The sequence below is a fragment of the Bufo bufo genome, chromosome 4 (assembly GCF_905171765.1).
Source record: "Bufo bufo chromosome 4, aBufBuf1.1, whole genome shotgun sequence".
Taxonomy (NCBI): Eukaryota; Metazoa; Chordata; class Amphibia; order Anura; family Bufonidae; genus Bufo; species Bufo bufo.
In genome coordinates, this window is record NC_053392.1 from 396,043,955 (window position 1) to 396,052,987 (window position 9,033).

Consider the following 9,033-nt stretch of genomic DNA (forward strand, 5'->3'; position numbering starts at 1 on the left):
CGCAATGCCTGAATGCAGAGACATCCGGCAGGCTGTTCCCTGCCAGAACAGCCTGCCGGATGCCTAGCGCTAGTGTGAAACTAGCCTCAGAATGTGCAAAGCTGCATCCTGTGTAGCTGCCTTTCAATAGGTGCTCGGGCGCTAGATTTGGTTTATGGAATACAGGTGGCCAGGCCATAGGGATATAGGGATATATATAGATTCCCCTCCACCCCTTCAGTAATGAGAGGAGGTACACAAAGCCCACAGCACAGGTAGTACACCTCTAATTGCACCCTTGGCCATCACGTACAGACCTAACACTTCTCACAGCCATGGGTTTGTAGGTTAAACAATATGGAGATCAGGCCATTGTGTTTACAGAGAATTGCCTAAATGGTAGCACACCCCATAGGCAGTTCATGCTGTCGTGTACAGGTACTACAAATGTGTGGTTACTATGTATGAACAACCTACATGCAGAGGTGCTGTAATCTTATCAAATGTATGCTGTGATTAAATACGCAAATAAAGAACAAAAACTTTCTTTTGTGGATAGTAATGTATGTTTTGCATCAGTGCAAAAGTACCATGACTCTTACTTTGACTCATGCAATGAACAAACATAAATAGGTTTTATCTAAGTTATTGATATATATGGCATGTATACACTTTTTAGTTAGACCATCCAAAAGTCTAACTAAAATCTAAGTAAGATGTTAAATGACTGGGTGTCTCGAGCAAATATATTTATTTTGGCAGAACACAGTTTAATAGATACTGCCATCTAGTGTACACATTATGAACAACACTACTGTTAAAGCATTCACATTGCAAAGCACCTGGGTGAGTGTTCTCCCTCCATTCTTGATGCATAATTAGCTAAATGGAAACACTGATAATCATGTGAATTGCTGATAAAAGGGTTCGTTCTAATCTATTGATCTCGTCGACCTATGTGGTTATTATGGCACAATAATGTATATTTGCATTAAAACTGCATACATTAGCCAGACACATCATGTCACTAATTTCTAATTGCATACAACCTAAATGCTAATGTGACAAACAAATATAAAGCTTTGTTTGAACTAGTAGTCATGCAAAGGCATGCTTACATTTGTAGTTCCACAGCAGCTGGCAGTTTAGTACTCCTCTACAGAGCACGTTTAGAATAATGATGATGGTTCTTACATGTAAATTATTTTTCTTGTACATTTACCTTTTCAGCTAAACATTTAACTGTTTGCCTACATCTGTGTGCAGCATCGCTCTTCAATGTCCTAAAGCAACGCCAGCATGAATACCCCAATAACCACATGAATACAATCACCCCATAAAATGGTATCACTCTATTAGCAACACTAACCACCGCAGAGATCTACTGCCGCTGTCATTCACAAGCCACACAGCACCTGCTGCCTGATCAATGGTCGGTTCTTCTGCCACAGGGTACAGAATTTAATTTAAGTGCTCTGACATCTCTTATGTCAAGAGCATTGGCCCTGGTGCTTGACATATTCCTAATGCCTCCTCCACCAAGACCAACTGAATTGATCATTGCTATCAAGAGGGGCAATCTCATAAATACCAATCTTGCATGTCTATTGTTTATGAAGTGCTGATTTTTGTCCATGGCGTTCCTAAATTGTGCACAAACTCCCATGTTAATAGTGAAAGAAAGTCAAATATTGAATTTCTAGCATTTATTTTATCTTAACATAAAATATGAAAAATCAGGACTTATCCATCAGCATAATAACAATCACTCGTAATGTATGTACCAGATGTATTATTCCATAGCTATAGTGATGGCTGCTGAATGACAGGACTGTAGATAGATGGTGGTTGCAGTCCCACCCATCCTAGTTCTTTAGGGCAGCCAGGGCCAGGGCACAGTTTGGGTATCTTGGTGCAAAATGCATTCCAGAATTGACTTCTTAACAAACATTTGCTGTTGAGTAACCAAAACTAGGTGCAATCTCTTCACCCCTACCCCTGTGCGGAGGAAATTCATGGTAGATATTCTCTTTGCATGACAATTGTGCATGTACAACTTTTTGAGTTTTCCAAAATTTTCCTCATTAGAGCGCAAACCATAAAAACATACCACTCACTGAAGCCCCCATAACACTACACAGTCCAGATCTGACTAAATAAATATAACAAGTTACTAGGGTCTATGTAACACAGGGACCTCTGTACCCACTATCCTTGGTATGGATTTTACATCAGTGCTTCAAGCTATATCTGTGATTAGAATAATATCCTGCTTACTTTCATTGTATCTTTTCAGGTAGACATGCATCAGTCCACCGGGGAGAGCTGGGAGGACAGAAGTGGTGGTAGCAATTAGTGTTGGGTGCAAATATTTGAATCACTAATTTTTATCGCGAATATAGCCACTTCGAGAATTCGCGAAGATTTAGAATATAGTGCTATATATTCGTATTCACGAATATTCTAGATTTTTTTTTTCCATCAGTAACCTCCCTTCTTGCTTGTGGGCCAATGAGAAGGCTGCAATCTTTGTCTGAGCTTAGCAACATCCCTAGCAACCAATAGGAAAGTTGCCTACCCCTTACTATATAAGAAACTCCCCAGCAGCTATTTTCTGTCGTTTTATGGAGTTCTAAGAGAGACAGCAGTGTCATTGCTGTGCTCTGTGCTTTACTGTTTAATTACATTAGATAGTTAGTTAGTTAGCTTATATATAATACAGATAGTTAGTGGGAGATAGTCAGTGTAGGTTAGATCGTGATATAGTGTAGCTGATACTTTGAGAATTCGCGAAAATGTAGAATATAGTGCCATATATTGGTAATCGCAAATATTCTAGATTTTTTTCCATCAGTACCCTCCCTTCTTGCTTGTGGGCCAATGAGAAGGCTGCAATATCTTTGTGGGAGCTTAGCAACATCCCTAGCAACCAATAGGAAAGTTGCTTACCCCTTACTATATACCGTATTTTTCGTTTTATAAGACGCACTTTTTTTCCCTCCAAAGTGGAGGGGAAAAGTCACTGCGTCTTATAAAACGAATAGAACTAAAATTAGGTGGCTCAGGAGCTCTCACTAACAACTCCTGAGCCTGCCATTAAACTGTTGGGCGGGCTGGCGGCTTCACTAAAGGCTTCTGCCGCTAGCCCGCGCTTCCTTAACAAGACTGCACCAGGGATGGGCGGGCTGGCGGCTTCACTTATTGTGCTCCTCTGCTGCCAGCCCACCCGCTATTATAGTAAACTGAACAGAATTTTCTCCTGGTACGGAGATTTCAGAGACTTCCACTTCTGTTTTACCTCTTGAATCAGTAACTCTGGGCTTGTCTCCTCCCTTTTGACAATGTCCGCTTCTTGTATGAATTCAGGAAAGAAGTGCAGAACTTGCAGCTGGCTGCACAGCATCTTCTGCTTTCTGCGTCGCTCCCTGGAATCATCAACCAGGACTGGCTGGGATCTCGCCATCACCTTCTTCTTTACGCTGCACGTCCAGACAAGGGCGGTTAGAGAGGGAATCCAAAAGCCCTCCGCCATCCTGTCACTGCTTCCTGCTCCCGAACTACTTGTCTGGACGTGCGGTGTAAAGAAGAAGGTGATGGCAAGATCCCAGCCAAAGTCCTGGTGGATTATTCCATGGAGCGACGCAGAAAGCAGAAGATGCTGTGCAGCCAGCTGCAAGTCCTGAGCTTCCTTCCTGAATTCATACAAAAAGTGGACATTGTCAAAAGGGAGGAGACAAGCCCAGAGTTACTGATTCAAGAGGTAAAACAGAAGTGGAAGTCTCTGAAATCTCCATACCAGGAGAAGGTGAATGAAGTTGAAGAGATATTACAGTAAACCGTTGGGCGGGCTGGCAGCTTCAATGAATGTGCTCTGCTGCTGTCAGCCCGCACTTCTTTAGTCCTGCTGATTAGTGGTGAGCGCAGTGGTGCTTCCCTCACCTTCATCAGCTGCCTTCCAATTTCCCGCTGTATCAGCTCTGCGCCTGCTGTGTACAGCGGTTTTGTGTACCCAGTCCCCGGGTGAGTGGAGCTCAGGGCAATATAAAAATTACTGCAAATGTGTCATCTATGACTACCACCCCCCCCCCCCCTCCTCCATAGGTATCCACCCAGATACTGCAGTATATGAGTGGATTCCTATGGATGAGGGGGGTTATAGTCACATTTAATATAAACACATGCCAATTACAGAACAGTCCCTGGATAGTGTTTCTATTTAATCTGACTATAACTCCCCTCATCCTTGAGAATACACCAATGTACAGTACCTACAGTACATCAGTGTATTCTCTAGGATGATGGGGGTATAATCACATAAGTGTCATCCATAGATCCTCATAACAGTGCGTCATCCACAGATCCCCTCCATAGAAGTGTCATCCACAGATCACCCATAATGGTGTCATCCACAGACCACCATTAGTTCAAAACCCACCAAAAGCACACCTTTTGGTTAAAAATATTTATTTTCTCATTTTCCTCCTCAAAAACCTAGGTGCGTCTTATAAACAGGTGCGTCTTATAAAGCGAAAAAAACGATAAGAACCTCCCCAGCAACCATTTTCTGTTGTTTTTTTTGCAGTTCTGAGAGAGAGAGCAGTGACATTGCTGTGCTCTGTGCTTTCATCTGGATCCTATTCCTTATCCAATTACATTAGATAGTTAGTTAGCTCATACAGTATATATATAATACAGATAGTTAGTGGGAGATAGTCAGTGTAGGTTAGATTGTGCTATAGTGTAGCTGATAGCTTCCAGTGCAGGGTGTTAGGTAGTGTGATAGGAATTACTGTTTCTCTGCTGTCCATACATACATGCTACAGACATAGTGCTGTGATGTCACAAGTTCACAACAATACTTAGTGCACCAATCAGTAATATGTAGTCAGTGCTTCTAAAATGTGAAGTTGCACATATTGCGCAAAAATATGCGCATCATTAATTGCCGATTTTATCTCCAGTCGCAGAAAACTTCTAGCAGCTTGAAAAATGTAGCAACAGTGACCCACGCCTGTATTGCGTGCGCAATACACGCATATTACATTGCCGATTTTCGCAATCAAGAAAAGAATATATGACAAATATTCACCCAAATATTCGCGAAATATTGCAAATTCAAATATTGCCCCTGCCGCTCATCACTAGTAGCAATGAAGGAGGTAGCAGTCCTCACTCTGGCGCTCCCTGGGGCTGTGTCATGATGGGAAAGATGCACCTTTTCTTCACTTCAGGGCACTCCCTGGCATTGAGGTTCCAGTCTGGTGTTAGGTGGGGTGCCCTTGGTGGAGATAAATTCTAAGGTGCAAGGCAGGGTTACCTGAGATATGAGACAATGATGAGGCTGGTTTAACAATAGAACAGTGATTTTACTGGCAATTAAAGTTCCAATATAGTACTCACAGCAGATGTCACAGTTTAGACTTTACATGGACCAGATCTTACACAGTTTTTCCAGTTTCACCATCTGAGAAGGTAGTTAACAGGACAAATTGTCTTTTTGAGTTAAAAGGGTTTTCTGAGATTAAAATACTGATGACCTATCCTCTGGATATCTGATCGATGGGGTCCAACACCCGGAACCATGCCGATCGGATGTTTCGGAATACACCCTGCCTTTTTAAACAACTGATCAGCAGGGCTCTTGCGTGTCAAACTTCAGATACTGATTACCTATCCTAAGAATAGGGTATCAGTATTTAAGTCTTAGAAAACCCATTAATCTTCCCCATACTGCACTTTTCCCTCAAGCTCAAGCATTCAGACATAGGGGTGCAATTTTCTCTTGCAGCTTTCTGCTCTAACAACCTTTCTCTTAGTTTGATTCTTTACTCATAATGGAGCACTACAACTTTACACTGCAAGATATAGTCCTTAGCAGATCCTCTGTCTGCCTCCAAAGTATGTCCAGGCTCTCGAAGTCTTTCATCTCCATGACAAGTTAGCTGCGGAGTCTGTAAGTCTTCCAGACAAGTTATCTTCACAATCTTTGTTACTTACACCTGCTCTTAACACCGGAGTGCTCCACCAAATGTCACTTTTCTCTTATTTTTCCCTCAGTGACTGGTTTAAAGGCCTTTTCTTCACTGAGGGGTTGTCTAATCTGCTCACTTCTCTAGCTACTTCTCCCTATAGTTAGGGTGACACAGCCTCGGTCACTAATGGCTAGATAGATACTAGAAGTCTCAAACTTTAGGGGGTATCAAATATATTACTTGCTGTAAAAATATAGTTATCAGTCTGTTCAGTTCAGCGAGACATCCATATTCGATGTAATTTTTGAGGCAGCTACATTAGACATGTTTGATCTTGTAGAGTATGTTTTTGAGTTATAGCCCAACAGCACTTAAGACTATTTCAGAAGAAAGCATAAAATCTATTTTCTGCTTTTGAATTTATGTAGCAAAAACTTTTTATCTCTGTTGGCCTATTTTCAAGCCATCAATGGGGCTTCTGGTGATATAATACAGAATTATTAAAAAGCTTAGCAGCCCTGTGTAAATAAACTCTAAAGTGTGTGAAATCATTTCTCCATGGTGGTAGCACAAGAAAAGTCAGGGAGACAAAAATAAAAATATACAAATGCAAGGAACCTTAATATATCAAAATACACAGCAATTGAACCAATTTCCATTTTATTTATTAAAGAGTTTATATTCACCAGTCACTGGAATGAAATCCATATATAATACAAGATCCTAGTGTATAATAATGTCTTCAGATTTTGAATACTAGCAACTTTTTTAACATCAATTGGTCAAAAATATTTTAGCACGCATTGGTCAGGATAAATAAGAGAAGAGGACTGCATTGGAAGCGTTTAACTGGGTTTCCGAGGAGACAACCTACCACTCCTTCATTTTTACCCCTTCCTTCTTTGTCTCCCCTCTGCTTACTCTTTTCTTTTGCTTTTTCATTCTTTTTATTCTGTTTCCACAGCCCATTCTATTTTATCAACACCAGAAACAGACATAAATTACAGAACAAATCTACTCCTGCTTATAACTGACTTAAATTTGATTTTGTGACATATGGGCAGACAAAGAGACCTATGCTTCTTCATAAATTTGTAGCCTCTTACACCAGCATAGCTTGTCTATTCTTAGGGTTGGGATTTGCTAAGACCTGTGCAGTTCTACTGATCTGGCTTTTCAAATCACTGGATTATGGAACCAGTTGTCTTTTGAATCAATCCCACATTGGTTCACTTGTTGGGTGCAAAGAAGTAAGCTATAACAATGTGATTATGTCAGTGCATCTGCCTGTGTCAGGCCTTAGACCACAGAAGAGACATGAGGCCTTTACCGCCAGACTCTTCATGGAAATATGGAGAGGTAAACAATGGGCTCTTTCTGTATGACACCAGTTCTGAAGACACCATACATACTATACGCACTACTTCTGAAGGCACTAGGTTTGTAGCACTGTTTTTTGGAAACGGTGTGCCATTATTTTGGGGGCATTATTAGCACAGCAGCATTTCTGATAACATTGAGTGTATGGTAATTTTATAGCATGGGACAGTATTATAGAAAAAATAATCAAAGGTGTTGTCAGGGCAGGGACATTTGGAAAATGTATAGTGTATTACTGTTAGCCACTAAAATATAATTTTTTTTATCCGTATTAACATATGGGAACTTTACTATGGCACTGGAGAGTCAATAGAATTGTGAATGACAGATTCACATCATGTGTACATATTTAATCTCTATTGTGCATTGCTCTGTAGAGGGAACAAGATACAAGAACATACGTTTTATAATCTACACTCCCTTATTGGGCTTTCTAGCTACATTAAGTCATAACATATCTGCCATTAAAACACTGAAATACAGCGGATTTTCTCTTTTTCCAGAACCCAATGCTCTCTCATTGATGTAGTTCCCCCTTGTTTGATGACTAGATTTAACGCCTACATTATGTGCCAAGTGCCTTTTTTTTTTACAAAGATTAAGAGAATTTGTAAATTAGCAGTATCAAGATTGGACATACTTTATCTTTATTTCACTGGCAGGGAATGTAAAGTAATTAAGCTGTGCCTAATTCTACCTGTGGAAAAATCTATGCAATCTCCCAGATCTCAATTCACTACAGGCCTGTGTATTAATAGAGAAGTTAAAGGGTTAGATTTCTATCATGGAGATCCTGGCACACATGTTTTCATGGTCAGAGCTGACACAGACAGGTCAATCTCATCATCAGATACGCTCAGAAGCATTTTCTCCATTGTCCTTAACCAGTCTGACAATTTGTTAACTGCCCAGATACAATAATGAATCATATTTAGTATGAAACATATTAAAGACTAATTTTAGGTAACAGGTAAATGGGATGTGAAGAATATGAGTCCAGAGACTGTTCATACAGCGATATGAACATTTTACTATGTATCTATAATTAGAATGCCTGCTATTGATTATCAAGTGCTTTCACGTCTGGGATCAATACAGAAGCAGAGCCTAGGGACAGTAATTAATTGTGTCAGCTAGAGACTGGAAATAACATATCGTCCAATATGCATACAACAATCAATCTCCCAGGAATCTAGAAAAAAAGAAATCTTAAAAAGTTGTCCAAAGAGTAGTTACTACTAAAGAAATAAAACATCAAGTAATGATAAAACCTTATAAAACAATGTAGATGTTTGTGTCTTGATGTGGTGATGAAGTGAACCTGACCGGTATCTTATACAACAATTGCGATGCTCGCCAATCTTAGGCTAGGTTCACATCGTGTTTTTGCCCTGGGTTTTAAAATATACATTAGGGAAAAAGGATGCAAAAGTATAGTACACTACGCTTTTCCATCCTATATAGTCCATTAACGTATATGTTTTATTTACAATGGAATTCTACAGTGACAGATGCCAATGCATAGCGTTCCTTTAATGTTTTTGCATATGTTAAATGTAAGACAAAAACATAACGTGAACCCAGCCTTAGTACCTAAATGTCAAATAGTTATCACAGCAGCCGTCTAGGACTACTATGTAAATCTTAACTGCTCACAATCTGTTAGTTATGTTCTGGAGCTAATTCATCTATTGCCATATCC